This window comes from Atractosteus spatula, chromosome 3, assembly GCF_055471065.1.
Source record: "Atractosteus spatula isolate fAtrSpa1 chromosome 3, fAtrSpa1.hap1, whole genome shotgun sequence".
Classification (NCBI taxonomy): domain Eukaryota; kingdom Metazoa; phylum Chordata; class Actinopteri; order Semionotiformes; family Lepisosteidae; genus Atractosteus; species Atractosteus spatula.
Window position 1 is genome coordinate 22,487,699 of NC_142708.1, and position 16,850 is coordinate 22,504,548.

The 16,850-nt window shown below is 36.7% G+C and overlaps 1 protein-coding gene across 1 annotated transcript in view; it reads left to right on the forward strand.

Annotated features, from left to right (window-relative positions):
* LOC148837567 (tumor necrosis factor alpha-induced protein 8) overlaps window positions 1–16,850 on the forward strand; it is a 40,530-nt gene that overhangs the window by 9,209 nt on the left and 14,471 nt on the right. The window lies entirely within an intron of this gene.

Genomic DNA, 16,850 nt, shown 5'->3' on the forward strand with positions numbered 1-16,850 from the left:
ATGTTAAATGTCAGTGATGTATTATTATGTGTCATTTTAAGGATTGGAAGCTTTCATATTTTAGTTTTATTTGCAGTCCTTTGTTCACTTCTAAATGTCTGCCCATGTTTTTGCTATGCTGTAGATTGTTAAATTTGATTAAGATTGATTTGTACACTAATATTGGCACTGTTTCTGCAGAGGATGTGGAAACCATCAGTCAGTGCAAAGAACAGAAACTTAGGAAAGTTATATTGAAACCAAGGAGGGTACTTCAAGGGGTTTTTATGTTATTACACAAAGTAAGAATGAATAACACCTATACAAAAGGAAAATATTCTTCTTTCACATAAAGCCATCAATCTAGTAGTACTTTTGTTTCATTGTACAAGTGGAATCTTCAGAGAGTTTGCTAAAAATTAAATTCTCTCAGCTGATGCAGCCCTTGTTTTTTAATTAAAATGCATGAGTTCCTAAATATAAATATTTATTGAAACCATTTTCCAGTTTCTTTTTAATTGGTAAAGTACATTGTACATCTTTCCTTGTTGATTTCTTGGTAGAAATCAAACCTTTCAAGTTTTCTTTTCTCCTTTGTATCATCCCACAAAGTAAACAACAAAATCTCAGTAATGCTAATGTGTTTAAAACACAATCTCAAGAGGAATAAGTTTGGCAGGCTCATAGCCTCTGAAATTTGGAGTAGAAATAATGTCTCTTAGGTGTCATCCAATGGACACACTATATAACTTGTGGACTTTCCTACAGTCCAGTTTTGCTGTGCACATATTCAGATATTCAGGTCCTTACAGGACCGTGTAAATTATAGCTCATTTAAAAAAAAAACAATTAGTTCTCTTTCCCTTCCTTTCTGTGATCTAATTGTCACAAACAAGACTGAAGGATGTTGCAATACAGTTAGATGCTATGGAAAAATGTATAATTATATAAAATAAACATCAGAAGTCTAAGTAATGTTTCTTATGCACTTTATAAGAAGAATTGAATTTATTTTGTCACCCAGAAATTCTCTTTATCAAATGTATCAAGCGTAAAAAAAAACAAAACAAATTTAGGGGTTATGTAATATAAACCTGTTCCTCTAGTTTTTAGGAGCACACAAATGAACTGTGTTTCAGTTTTGTTGTAGCAACTATGGCATGGTGTGACATGGAAAACAATAGTCTACCTAGAAGGACTAGTGATCTTTTGCCAGGCATAGTGTACAGTGAAATGTTTCAGTTTCAAAATTTACAGAACCAAACATTGTGACAGAAAATTCAAGGAATACCTTACGGCTGCTAGGAATTATTTTGATGAAAACTGGCAATATTGCTCATATGAGAATATTAACATTGCTTATTGGTGGATTCTACTTCATCTGGGGTTCGTGTGCAGTTGTGTCTCCCATTGGGAGTTACTGCCCAAGAGGCATTGCTGTAGGAAGTTAATCACCGGGGGTGCCAGGAAGAGTTCAGTTTACAATGTCCTCATTTGTTTTAGTGAGTCAGCCCATTTTAATTGTGGGTCTCCTATCTCCTCAACATTCCTAAGAAACTGGGATGGCGTTGAACAGTGCCAGGGCGATTTTCTGTTCAAGGCAAAAGAAACATTATTATACTTTTTTTTTCTGAGTACTTAATCCTAAACATAATAATAGTAGCCTTGCTGCCTCATTAAGCAGACTGAGTCAGTATAATGTAGTTCCCCTTAAAATTGTAAATAAATTCCCAAAAAAGTAACCAGAAAGCACCTGGCCTTCCATATTGAAACATTTGGTGTATTGAAATAACTTTCACTTCATTGTTTTTTCTCAATAAACTGTGTTTTAATCTGCTCAGATAAATAATGCATCTAATTCAGAACTCCTAGGAAATGGAAAAGGAGCAATTCACAAAAGCTTTAAGTTGAATGTAACTTTCGGTACGTGCCACATCCTGGGATGTTGTAATTAGTCAGTCACCCAGACCAAGTGTTGATCAACAAAGTTCGTTTACATTTTGTATGCTGTAAAAAGGTGCATCCTTTGGATGTAAAACCGAGGTCCTGACTCTCTGTGGTCATTAATAATCCCAGGGTGTTTCTCGAAAAGAGTAGGGGTGTTACCCCGGCATCCTGGCCAAATTTCCCATTGGCCCTTACAAATCATGGCCTCCTGATAATCCCCATCTATGAATTGGCTTCATTACTATGTTCTCCTCCCCACCGATAGCTGGTATGTGGTGAGCGGACTGGTGCACTATGGCTGCCGTTGCATCTTCCAGGTGGGGCTGTGTTTCTGGGATAATAATGGGAGTGTGAGTATGTGTGTGTCTGTATTTGTGTTTGTGTCTGTGTGACGAAGCTGTTAGAAAATGAATGGATGCTGTAGATGATTTTTAGGAGCCAGATACAGGATTGGTCAGGGTAAAGACATGTAAAGAGTAATGTGTACAGTATGAACACTGTCTTCTTAGATTGTAATAAACCATAATGATTGTGTAAAGAAGGAAAACCAACTGACATTTATCACTATGTGAAGTAGACAGGACTGAATATGGTATTGACTGCTTTAGGTTTGACAAAAGGAGTATATTCTGATGAACACCTTGTAGATGAAGATCTTTTAGATCTGAGTGTTTTTAGACAGTTGAAAGTGACACATTTTGTTTCAAACAACCCCTACAAAATTCCTCTTTAAGCTCAGTGCAAACCAATTGTGTTTACTACCTCTAGGTATCATGATTTTCTTTTAGAACACAAATCAATGTATAACACATCACTAGTGATCCTTGACCAGATGTAATATACCAAGGTCTGTAGACCAAATCCATGCCACTAATTGCTAATGCTTTACAGCAAAAATAACACAGGTTTCCTCTCCATTATGTCACCTCACAAAAATCCTCCTGGCGGAACTACTGAAAAAACATTGTCATCACATCCCAATGGACACAGCCATTGTTTTCGTAGAGCTCATCCCACATAGAATGAGCTGATTACTGATCTGGTCGTGATCTTATTTTCCTACTGAACATCAGCATATTGGTGTAAACTCTGTTCTGCGACAGCTACAGGTTTAGATATCAGGAGTTGAGTTGTCCAAACAAAATTCTAGTAACTGCTTTTTTTCCACTTGCCTAGTTTGTGTAAACTAAATTATTTTGGTTTTCTGCACTTCATTTGGAATTACATCTCTCAGTTTTAGTTTCAAGTGGCTGACATCTTAGTTTTACCGAATGGTATAGTATTTCTGGTCATTGTGCCCAAGAAACAATTTTTATTCACAAAATTATAAAAATGTGGTTGTGTGGACTGCTTGGTTTAACTTGTCCAGAGATTTTCCTTTTAGCGAGCACTAAGTAATATGGATGTGTGCAAGTCTCTAATACAAATTGAAGTAGCCAAAATTCACAGAAATCCTTTTTTAAGCATAATTATAGGTTATAGTAAAGGTTAACTCCATGCTGAAAAGTAAATAAAAAAAACAACTTGTTTTTTTGCAACTTTTGTGTTCCTGAAGCTTCTTCATGTGGTTGAGAGAATAGATGCAGTGTTTATAAAACAATGGAGAATAAAACAGCAGGGCACAGCAGGTGACAAAGAATGTACAAACAAATGGAAATCTCAGGGAGAGGTGTGAAAATCTGGCATTTGTAAATGAATAGCGAGGTTCTAAAAAGAAAATCTCTCATTGAGATCTGGTAGAGGTGTGTTCCAGGTTTAAGGATAATCTCAGTTTCTGATGTCTTTCTGGAAAGAGAGTCCTGCAAACTCTGTAAAAGGACACAAAGACAAAGATCAGTGTAACCATGGCTTGGAGATCTTTAATCCTCAATACTCCTGACTTGTTCCCTGAAACAGTCAGACAGCCTTTTTCCTGTTTTGCCAATATAAATGGCAAGGGGACGTTCTGTAAGAGATGCATTAAATGCAATTATTCATCATGAATCTCATGAATATGAAATATCCAGAGGGGCTGTGCAAGTGAATATATGAATGTGTGAATATGTAACTGAATATATACTGTATATATATTAGGCCTTTACAAATTGCCTAACTTTGAATGCCTTACATTAAAGTTTGAGGAACACTTTTTATGAAGTGTGAGAAGTCCATATTGAAAATAAATTAAAGTCTTTGAAATCAAGATGTTACAAAATGCATTTTAATTTTGATCAATATCTTGGAATGCTAGCCTACATGATGTAGGATACACCCTGGGCGGGATGCCAGTCCATTGCAGGGCACACAGAGGCATGAACATACAGTACACACTCTTACATCAGGACCAGTTGTCCCAGAAGCTAGTTAACCAACCAGTATGTCTTTGGGCTGTGGGAAGAAACCGGAACACTCAGCAAAAAGCCATACGAACATGGGGAGAACTTACAAGCTCCAAGCGGAGAGCACACCAAGTCCGGAATTGACCATTAATGCTAACCTCTGTGCCACCATGCTGCCTGAAAAAGCAATGCAGTTTGCAAATTTTTACTAATATAAATAGTAATTTTGTGAATGCGTCCCTCCCTCTATATTAACAGTCAATGCAAATGAAAGCTATGATTGTCTGTTAGTGCAATCATTTCTGTTGAAGAAAACAAGTCTCAATTCACAACATAGAACATACAGAATGACATTCTTAAGATTCTAGTAGATAATCATATAAAGAATAAGACAGTTAAGATAGATTTTGAAACTCTTCCAGATCGGACACCTTCAGTTAGAGCATTGTGTAATTGCAGTGGCAGTCAGGAGAATACAATACTATGCTCACTATGCTCTAATTTGCAAAAGATGGCATTTAAATAGTTTGAATAGGATTAATTTAAAATGACAATCCAACCTGTCAGTAGTATACTTTAAATTCTCTATGTCACTAGTAAGCAATTAATTTCATGGCAAGGCAATTAAAAATGCATAGTATTTCCATCATTTTTATGCTAAATAACCATTTTACGTGGACTTAGTATTATGTAGGTTTATGTAGGTTATGTAGGTTTACTGGCTACAGTTTTCATGAGGTAGTCCCTCTTGAGCATGCACAGCAGAAATACGATAACATTTTCCATGACTGTAGCACATATCCTGAACACTGAATAATCAGACATTATCTGATGTGTAAACATAATGAACATAAAGTTGCACCGTTAATTAAAATTAGATTTTGCTAACCATATTGACCTTTAGTTTATCATGTTTTCCTTTTTTGCTTAATGTTGTTATACGTCCATTGATAATTGGTACATAAAACTTTATATCTATTCTGTGATGGGTGCTATTTTTATTTCTTTATTTTACCTGGTACTGTACTGTATGTCCATTGTGATCACATTCTCATTTACAGTGATGACTGCAGAGCATTTTATTGGAACAATATAAGTGAAATATCTTGCTCAAGGGTTCAACAGCAATACAGTACAGGGAATTTGAATATACAATGGTATATTCCGCAAAATAATCACTGAAATTAGGCTTAATCATTTAAGAAACTAAATGAAAAACAAGGTAATAACGTGAAATTGATAGTTTTCCTTCTTCCACATAGGTAGATATGTAGTTTGAGAAACTTTTACATGCTTTTTTTAAATTATACATGCAGGAACCTACTGAAATTAATAAATGAGTAAGTGCCAATTTATACATTCATATTTCTGAACATATCAAATAAAAAAGTTTTTAACAGTGAAATGGTAATGGAAAACTAAAAAAGTAGTAACATTATCACATTTTATTATGGGCGTATTCTTGAGCATATTTACATTGACAAATTAATACATAATAATGTATCAGTTACTGAATTTTTAAAACAGATAAATGATGCATTCCTCTTGTAGTTAGTATATCCAGTATTTATTATTATAGCTTGATGTGATTTAGGAAGCTTTAGAAAATTGAATCAATACAGCTGTCAGAAATAAACAGCAAAAACATTATTTACCCCTATCTCTCAAAATCACACACTTCATTATTCAGAAGGCTAAGTGTGTTTCACTTGGGGTTGGGCATATAAAATTGTTTAACATTTACTGTGAGACTGGAACTGAATTATCTCCTGTGTAGGCACGTTAGGCTTGATACTTGACTAGTTTTACTGAGCTGAAAAACTTGGTGAATCAAATGACCAAATTATGTGGGTACTCATAAATCAATTCATTTGATTCACTATAATGATTAATTCACAAAGAACAAATTGTTTGTGAACAGCACATCTCTGTGTTCCAGCATAATCTATGGTTAATTGAAGCTGTTATTTCTCAGATTGCATGGATGTATAGAGTGGAACAAATTGTTAATGAACACCTGATAAAGAGAGAATTGGATTTCACTGGTGAATATGAAGGATTTACTACTATCACACTGCTCATTGGCTGCTCATGAATATGTTACCTTGGATTGGTGTGTTCAAGTTTTTGAAGATTTCGATCAAGATGAAGTTTTCTAAACGGCATGCTTTAATAGTGGTTATTATATTAAATATGAATTATGATTGTTATTGTTGAGGACTTTGTTATAGCAGTCAAAACCACTGGTGGAGGCTTTGAGTGAACTGTTCATTCTCACAACATGCATGATATTAATGCCACCAATTAAAAAAAAGAATGCCACAGGAGAATAGTACTTTTGGTGTCATTTAGTTTGGATTTAGATTTTTCACTTCCTGTTTCAGAGTTTTGAAACATTCAGAGAACCCCACTGCAATTAGTAGTCAAACACATTCTGACCTAGAAAAAAAGTGGGACATTACTTTCTGGGAATGTATCACATATTGTAACAGCTGAAATGTTAAAGACTTTTGCACAGCAGTGAACCTTTTGACTAATCCTCCAGATGATTTTACATTTCTATATTCTGCCATGTACATACATTTAAAATACCATTATGTTTTCAATGTATTTAAACTAAACAGACTTATGTCAAATAATTTTTACCACATACTGATTATATTATGACAATTTAACATAACATTTATAAATGATAGATAATGGTTATTGTAGACTACAAAACACTTGCAAAGTGTTTGTAATAAAGATCTTTTTTAATGTTTTATTCTGTGTTAAAAAGGTAGTTAATATAAAGCATAAGTTGAATTGATCATTTCATCATTGATCTAAATTAAAAACATGCTTTTATTTTGAAGTTTCTTTATGACTGTACTAATGACTGCATGTTCTGTCCTTAATACAGTATGTGAAGTTGCTTAGCAACCTTTACTCATCGTCTTTGTTTTTAACTTTTCTGTTTTTTGTTGTTAAATTTTGCTAATTCTAAATGTTAGACTTGTGGTGCCAGATCTGTAGCAACCTGCGATGAGTTTTTGTCCATGTTTGTGTGCTTTCTTTGTTGTCTTGCCTCTTGTCTCTTTGTTCTAATTAAATTTATAGGTTTAGATTTGTTGATGTTCAAACAAGATACAGAAAGGACAATATGATACAACTTGGTAAGGGATTTGCTTTGCTATTGCTATTCCTTGCAGGCCAGTGAGTTCTCACCAATAATGGGTGGAGAGTGCTGAATGATTAAAACCACTTGTACAGGTTTCACAGGTTTCACTGGGATTTTTCTCTTTTTGAGGTGGAGGTGTCCCAGGAAATCTGTAATACTTCCCAGGGCATAAAATGTCCTGTATATTCGTTGGAATCCTGGTACTAATTAATTGTACAGGGCAAACAACAGACATTTAATTGTAATAACAACGTCATTGTCGACAGATGTGTTACTTTAGTGAATACTGTACAGTAGTTTGTCATAATATCTAGTGACGTAGAGAACACTACAATTCCGAGGATTGTAAAATTAGAATGGGCATACTCTTGTGGAGAAATGGATTAAAGAGACGATGATGAAAATGCTTGCTTTCCAACCTCATAAAACATAAGTATGTTAAATAATTTAAAAAGTCAGCTTTCACAAGTGAAAATGCAATTATTTTAGGAAAAGGGGGCAGCATGCAGTAAATCTGCTTATATAAACGTAAGCAGTATTGCATTGAGTGTAGACAGTTTTACACTGGGTTCATAATTTTATACATAATGGCGTTGGTGTCTCGGTTTATTGTAAGCCAGAGGTGATTTATTCTAATGGCAGTGCTGGTTTGAAATACAGCCTTGAATTTCTTCTTAAGGTGCAATGTGTTCCTACCATTGGCTACACTGTTTGCCGGCTTTCTCGAGATATCCTCTGTGCTGCACAGAATAAGGCTTTTAATTATCGTTCAAAGCAAATGCAAGGTAAGAATAAAGGTAAAGGATTGAAATGCAAACTCCAGGAGAGAAGAAACAAATTCACGCTGCCAACTATGATTCTGTCTCCTGTTCAGTCACTGAAGGGCAATGTGCACAAGCTGCATGCTAATGTTGGTAGTTGCACAAGTTTTGCAATGCCTGCATACTTGCTTTTATTGAGACATGGCTTAACAAGATTGCAGGATGATGAAATTAAGCACTATGGGTTTTCATTACACTGGCTGGATAAAGACAAGGAAGTCACAAGTAAACATCATGGGGGAGGGATCTGGCTACTTGTAAACAATCCTTGGTGTCAAACTATTATCCCGAGAGTGTGTGTACACCTGACATTGAACTGCTTAGCATCTCTCTGCATCCTTTCTGTCTCCCTTGAGAGTTTCCTCAGCTTTTTATGAGTGTTCACATTCACCCTTTAGCTAATGTGGAAGAGGCTTCTGAAATTATTTTTGATGTTAATGAGAAACTAAATATCGCATCTCCAGATGCTCTTTAATACATTTTGGGGTATATTAACAGTTGCACTTTAAAACATCCATTTTATTGTGTTGCAATATGGATCATAATCATATTTAATTGGGATTTTTTGTGATTAATTGACATAAAAGGAGTTGAAAATTGCTGTTCCACCAATGGTCCCCATCCAGCTTGAGGTAATTTGTGCAATTTTGCAAAGAAGAATGGGCAAAAATTCCAGATGAACTGTACAAAGCTGGAGAGACTTATCCAAGAAGACTCGTGACTGTAATTTCTACCAAAGATGCCTCTACCATATATTGACTCAAGAGGGGTGAATACTTAAGCAGTTATTTTCTGTTTCAAATATATAATTAATTTTGGAGGATCTGTATAGTTTTATTTTCACATTGATATTATAGGATGTTTTGTGTCAATATAAAAAGTACATTTGATAGTCATAGTACCTTCATACTTATCAATATGCGATCTGTTACATGCGGATGAGCAGAGTTATTGATTGATGTTATGGGACAGTTTCAAATACCCACTTATCCTTTGCAAGGACTCTGCTGTGTTGGTCTAATCACAGTACAGTGCTTCTCAGGCCAGTTTATCAGCTGCTGTTCATGAGAAATAAACTGGAGATGAGATGAATAAAACTTTAGGACAAAGAAAATACTGAAGAGACAAAGAGCTATTCTGACTACACATAATAGAATTTAGAGATATATCAGAGGATATTCATGAACTTGTTGATGTTATGTCTTTTTATATTTCTTTCTGTTTGGACACCACCCAACCATTTTCTAACCACTTTATCCAATCTTCTCTAACTGCTTTATCACGGGGGAGCTGGAGTCTATCCTGGCAAGCAAGGGATGCAAGACAGGATACACCATGGATTGGACGCTATTCCATAGCAGGGCTCACAGATACAAACATGCACACACTCACACCAGGGTCAGTTTTCACAGAAGCCAATTAACCTTTAACTTGGGGCTGTGTTCCAGCCACAGGCGCAGATCTGTGGCTAAGGATCTGCGCCTGTGGCTGGAAGGTTGCCAGTTCGTATCCTACTACAGTACGTTGGGCCCCTGAGCAAGGTCCTTAACTCCAGCTGCTCACAGGGTGCCGTGTAAATGGCTGACCCTGTGCTCTGACCCCAAGCTTCTCTCCCTGTCTGTGGGTCTCATGAAGAGCAAGTTGTGAAAAAAGACAAATTCCTAATACAAGAAATTGTATATATCCAATAAAGTGATCTCTCTCTTAACTTATCAGAATATATTTGGAGTGTTGGAACGAACTGGAGCACCCAGAGGAAACCCACTCAGACATGGAGAGAACATACAAACTCCACCCAGACAGCACCCCAGCAGTTGAACCTAGGTCTCTAGCACCGTGAGGCACCATTATTAACCACCGCGCCACTGTCCTGCGACTCTGTGATTGCAGATGCTTTAAGGCTTTTTCCAGTAAGAAGGCATAGGTAACCATGGGTAGGAGTAGTAAAATATACGGATTAAAAATAACTTACTTTTAATCAGGGGAACACAGAGATTGATGCAGAAAGAAAAGGTCAGTACAGGGACAAATAGAGTATATAATGCAATGCGTGATACGAGGGTTCAGGCAGGGCATTAAATCCATGGCCAGTGTTTCTCAGAAGAGTAATGCTAATATTTTGACTTTTAAATGGCATGGATGGTCAGTAACTGGCAAACATCTTAAATATGTTTTATACCTATTTTGAATTTAAAACTACAACCACCACAGATAACAGTGCTGACTTTTCCAAATCTGAGGAGTTTATTAAGATTGATACAGTAAATGTGGGTGGGCGGTCTAGGAGAATTAGTGTAAGAAAGAGTGTGGGCCCAGATAATGTGTAGCAGAGTTCTTAAATCTTATAGGGCTCAACTATGTGATATGTTTAGTTTGCTTGTTATTGTAAATTTACACATCATCCCTTTTCTGTGAAAGAAATCTATTGTCCCCATCCCAAAAACTGTCAGGCTAAGCAGGATAATCTCCTACATGCCCATACCTGTCACATCTCTCTCTATGAAAATTCCAATGTGTAATGGTAATAGATCTTGGAAATCATTTTCTACTCTGCAATTTCACTTTTGAATAATGTAAAATGATACCATGAAAAACATACAAGGCCACAAAATTGAGGTTCAGTTAAATTTATTTGAGCAATGTCTCCCTCTTACGGAAGAAAGTCACACTGCAGCTACAGTACTTGGGAATTTCACGCGATGAAATAGAGTGTTTTTCAACCTGCTTTCTGCATCTCATTGTGTTGCAATCGGAGTTGTTAGATTTATTCTAATCCCCTTATTGGGTAATGTGGCTCTGCTATACAATATGCATTCTATGTGATTCTTTTTCAAGGTTCAAACTGCATACAGTTGTTTTGCTGAAAATGTGAGTATTGTTTGTTTAGAATATTTTCTGATCAATTTTATTATGTATGGTAGTTTACTTTTTCTGCAGGTGTTCTACAAATAGCTAGGTGTCTTTTACACAATTTATAGATGTATTCTGGAAGTATCCAAATGGTACTGATATACCCTTGAGCAAGATACACCACTCAGAATACTCTTACTCAGATTCATGTAATTGCAATTGAATTGTTCTCCATTATCATGCAAAAAATTAATTTGTTCTCAACTTTACTGGTGAAATAAAAGAATTAAACATATAATCATGGTCTTAAGATTTTTCTTCTTGATGTGCTACTCATTTATTTGTACTTACACTTAGGCATTAATATTGTTCAAAGACGTCTTTCAACTTTGTTGTCTCCTTGCTTACTTTGCACTAGGTATTGTAAAAATTGATAGCTGTGAATGTGTCTGAAAACAGTTAAAAACTTGTGAAATTTAAATTGGGCTGCATCTTATTGTCTTTCTTTAACTGAAGTGTTGAAGGTAGTTTGGATTTTCCTAAAAGGCGTGTCAGACTAACATTACCACCTCAACATGATACTTTGTGATGTTTAAAAAAATGATTCACCTAGGTATTGTCTAGGTCAATAATTAGGCCTAGCAACTAAACAAGGAGTTGTAAATGCTGACAAAAGGATATACTGTACTCAATGCACAAGAATCTTTGTGTCACATGTTAAAATGCAATAACCATATTTGATGATAGGTATCTAGTTCATTGTCATAATGTTTCATTTTAACCAACAATACTGCTTCTATATTTCCTGTCTTGAAAAAGTCAGCATTATGGTAAATGAGTCATAATTACAGTACATAATATTTTTTATCTGTTTATCCCTGTCTTAATATGTGTCGGTATTACAGTATGTGAGTGAATAGTGCATTCATTTTAACCAGACAGACACATAGTTTATACATGTGGTATTTGGTTTGTTTTTCACCATTTCACTGTTGGTTATGAAGAATCTGTGTTGACTTTGTCAGTATCTGTGAGGATTCTGAATACTTGGATCAGGTCACATCATAGTTTTCTATGTTCAAAAGTAAAAAGGTTTAGTTCATTCAGCCTATCATTCATTTGATACACATTAATATAATAATTATTCCATGCTGAAAAGAAAAAAAACACAATGTTCCGGCTGTGGAGCCTTCTTTGGTTGACATTTATATAATAAGGAACAAGTAATAGGTTTATTCCATGCTAAAAAAAGGCATGGAGCCTTCTTCAGGTGTCAAGAAGCTGGTGGCAGGTGACAGGTGAAGAAGGCTCCATGGCAGAAACGTTGTGTTTTCTTTCTTCTCTTTTCAGCCTGGAATAAATCTATTACTTGTTCCTTTGCAGCCTACGCATGCTGACGGAGCTACCCACCTGAATTAATATAATATTGTGTACTGTTATAGTACTTTAATATTATACTTAAAATAATGTTTAAACTAATTTGGTTCTTTCATTTCTTGTGGTAAAGAACAATTAAAACAACAAAAATTGACATTTTTACAAGAAACTGAAGGTTTAGGGGTAGATTTTGTTGATATTGCTGGGCATACAAGGAGCAATTTCAGCAATATGCTCAATGTATGAAAGTAGACACATGCTGTATCAGCTGAGATACAGTATGTGCAGCATTTTAAGGCATTTATTTACATTGCTTGTTGTGAATAATTAATTTGATGTTTTCCCTATTTCTGATGTGTGTACTTTAAGTAATGGATTTTTGACAGTAGAGTGGGGAAAATTCTACTGCATAATGTTTTTGATCGATTAACATAACAAACGGAAGTGTTTATCAAGTGACCCTCCTATTGATTACACACCTGCAGTTGAGTAAATATTACTGTTTTTTTGTGTATATGTCAGATTTTGTATCAACACAGAAGGAGTAACAGAAAAAGTCACAATACATTTAAGATAGTGTTTTTGCAGCAGTAATTGTTCAGTGCAAATGAACTGCAGGGTGAGAAAAGCTGACCTCTGTTGTGCCATTTTGCCTACATCACCTTTAATTTGCTCATTTTTTTCTGCATCTAAATGAAATATTTTCTGGGATTCTGCAGATTATTTTCTGAATCAAATGTGCATTGCATGCAGATATTAAGAAGAGCCCAATGTGTTTTTGCAATAGCTGTCTCTCTGAACAGTGGTTCTCATTTAAGCTACTGGAGGGTGGCTTATAAGCAGTTTAGAGAGAAAAGGAGCACACTCATTCAGGTGCAACAGAGGGATCTGATGCAGTCAGTTCCAGTTATGTTTAAATAGGCAGAGAATACAGAAGAAGGCGTGTCTCGGTGAGAACAGTCTCTTGATAAGACCAGTTTTAAAAGATGGTACCAAAGTGCATAGTGAAGATTCAGCACACGTCTTTTGACTTAGGGTGAAATAAGTAATATACAGTTATATTGTCAATGTATTTCCCAGCGGATATGAAATTGGTTTATTCTAGATGTACGAGGGGGTTAGCAGAGCTCGCTCTCCCGACAGACTACTCTTAGCTTTACTTTAGCTACTCTCGGAGGAGCCAGTTTCCACTAGGGAAGGAGATGGGAGCTCTCTGGTGGATGGAGTAACTTCAGCTGCCAGTTCAGGCTGAAGGAAGGTAGGCAAAGTGGATTACTAATCAGATTAGGGTGGGAAAGTCAAGTCATTTTATCACATCAGGATTGGTTCAGCCTGAATCCTGGCCCCGCTATTCCCTGTAGAGATATGCTCTGTTTAGGAAAGGGTACAGTAAAGGGTAAATGGTTCAAAGACCCGACTAACAGGTCTTTTGTGTGCTAAGGTCATACTCCACCACAGTATCGGAATAGAGTACAGTAGGTTCTGCCACATTGTTGACACTATGGTAATATGCCATTCAATTTACTGGCTGCTCCGACTAGAATAGGCATGACATACAAAGTGTAAATCTGACAACAGTCCATACCAAATACGGGATTTTGACAGAAGTAGAAGAGTTTTGTTTTGGTCAGTCTCAGTCATTACCAAGCTATAATTATCAAGGGAATAAATTACATTTGAACGAGTATTTTTTTAATTCCCCTTGCGTACACTGCTCTTTCTTCAAACTTTGTTTTTAATTAGTGTGCTGATAAGAATTTTGTATCTTAAATGAAGATGTCTTCATTTGTTTGAAGGCCTGTGTATAAAAACTATTCTGTTAGCACTGTCTTGACTGATTGAATTTACAGTGCCTTGCGAAAGTATTCGGCCCCCTTGAACTTTTCAACCTTTTGCCACATTTCAGGCTTCAAACATAAAGATATAAATTTTTTATTTTATGTGAAGAATCACCAACAAGTGGGACACAATTGTGAAGTGGAACGAAATCTATTGGATTTTTGAAACTTTTTTAACTAATAAAAAAATGAAAAGTGGGGCGTGCAAAATTATTCGGCCCCTTTACTTTCAGTGCAGCAAACTCACTCCAGAAGTTCAGCGAGGATCTCTGAATGATCCAATGTTGTCCTAAATGACTGATGGTGATAAATAGAATCCACCTGTGTGTAATCAAGTCTCTGTATAAATGCACCTGCTCTGTGATAGTCTCAAGGTTCTGTTGAAAGCGCAGAGAGCATCATGAAGACCAAGGAACACACCAGGCAGGTCCGTAATGCTGTTGTGGAGAAGTTTAAAGCCGGATTTGGATACAAAAAGATTTCCCAAGCTTCAAACATCCCAAGGAGCACTGTGCAAGCGATCATCTTGAAATGGAAGGAGTATCAGACCACTGCAAATCTACCAAGACCTGGCCGTCCCTCTAAACTTTCAGCTCAGACAAGGAGAAGACTGATCAGAGATGCAGCCAAGAGGCCCATGATCACTCTGGATGAACTGCAGAGAACTACAGCTGAGGTGGGAGAGTCTGTCCATAGGACAACAATCAGTCTTACACTGCACAAATCTGGCCTTTATGGAAGAGTGGCAAGAAGAAAGCCATTTCTCAAAGATATCCATAAAAAGTCTCGTCTAAAGTTTGCCACAAGCCACCTGGGAGACACCCCAAACATGTGGAAGAAGGTGCTCTGGTCAGATGAAACCAAAATCGAACTTTTTGGCCACAATGCAAAACGATATGTTTGGCGTAAAAGCAACACAGCTCATCACCCTCAACACACCATCCCCACTGTCAAACATGGTGGTGGCAGCATCATGGTTTGGGCCTGCTTTTCTTCAGCAGGGACAGGGAAGATGGTTAAAATTGAGGGGAAGATGGATGCAGCCAAATACAGGACCATTCTGGATGAAAACCTGTTGGAGTCTGCAAAAGACCTGAAACTGGGACGGAGATTTATCTTCCAACAAGACAATGATCCCAAACATACAGCAAAATCTACAAAGGAATGGTTCACAAATAAACGTATCCAGGTGTTTGAATGGCCAAGTCAAAGTCCAGACCTGAATCCAATCGAGAATCTGTGGAAAGAGCTGAAAACTGCTGTTCACAAACGCTCTCCATCCAACCTCACTGAGCTCGAGCTGTTTTGCAAGGAAGAATGGGCAAGAATTTCAGTCTCTCGATGTGCAAAACTTGCAGCTGTAATCGCAGCAAAAGGTGGCTCTACAAAGTATTAACGCAAGGGGGCCGAATAATTTTGCACGCCCCACTTTTCATTTTTTTATTAGTTAAAAAAGTTTCAAAAATCCAATAGATTTCGTTCCACTTCACAATTGTGTCCCACTTGTTGGTGATTCTTCACATAAAATAAAAAATTTATATCTTTATGTTTGAAGCCTGAAATGTGGCAAAAGGTTGAAAAGTTCAAGGGGGCCGAATACTTTCGCAAGGCACTGTATGTCATTGAAATATTTATTGAAATATTTACCGTAGCACTGTTCATAACCCTTTGCCACAGATCTTTCCCTTTTCCCTCCAACGCTTGACATTTCCCATTGATTTGTCTGTCATACAGAAAAATTAGTGGGTCATTCTGTGCATCTGCAAAACAATCTATTGCCCATAAGTTCAATACCAAAACAATCTGTACAAACCTTGATTCATCACAAAGGGGGCTTGACTCTGCTGCTGGATTGTTGTTGTAGTGTGCTGCGAGCCGAGGTGTTGTCCCACCATATTAAGGGCTTACAGACATTTTTCTCTTCATAAGCGTGGCATATTGGTTCCTATCTGTGTTTTTCTTTTTCGATTTTCACAAGGGATTCTATTCAGATTACCCTTACATTCAGATGAAGTCGTGTCGTCATCATCATCATCATCAATTTTAATCAAAGTGAAGGCAAAATCATTTAAAATATTCATCCATACTCCAGCCACTTCTTCCATTTCAGGGTCATGGCGGATCCAGAGCCTAGCCCAGCAAGGAGCGGGCTCAAGGCATGGTACACCCTGGATGGGACCCGGGTCCATTGGAGGGCAGACGGACACTAACACCAACACACCCACACACACAAGTGACAATTTTCCCAGAAGCTGGTTAACCTAACAGTATGTTTTCGAACTGTGAGAAAACCAGAGCACCTGGAGGAAACCCATGTGAAGACAGGGAGAACATCCAACATACGTCTACAGAAAGTTTAATAATATGCACTTGAGTGAAAAAAAGGAAACATTTACCAGACCTTCATTGAATTTTGTCATTGGACAAAGGGTTTCTCTCCATGATGTTGTTTATGATGAAATAGAGCCTTTAGTTTTCTTGTCTGTGTTAACAGACACATACTGTACATGTTGTATCATGGTTCCTCTTATTAAACTAAGAAAATAGCAGTAAATACCAC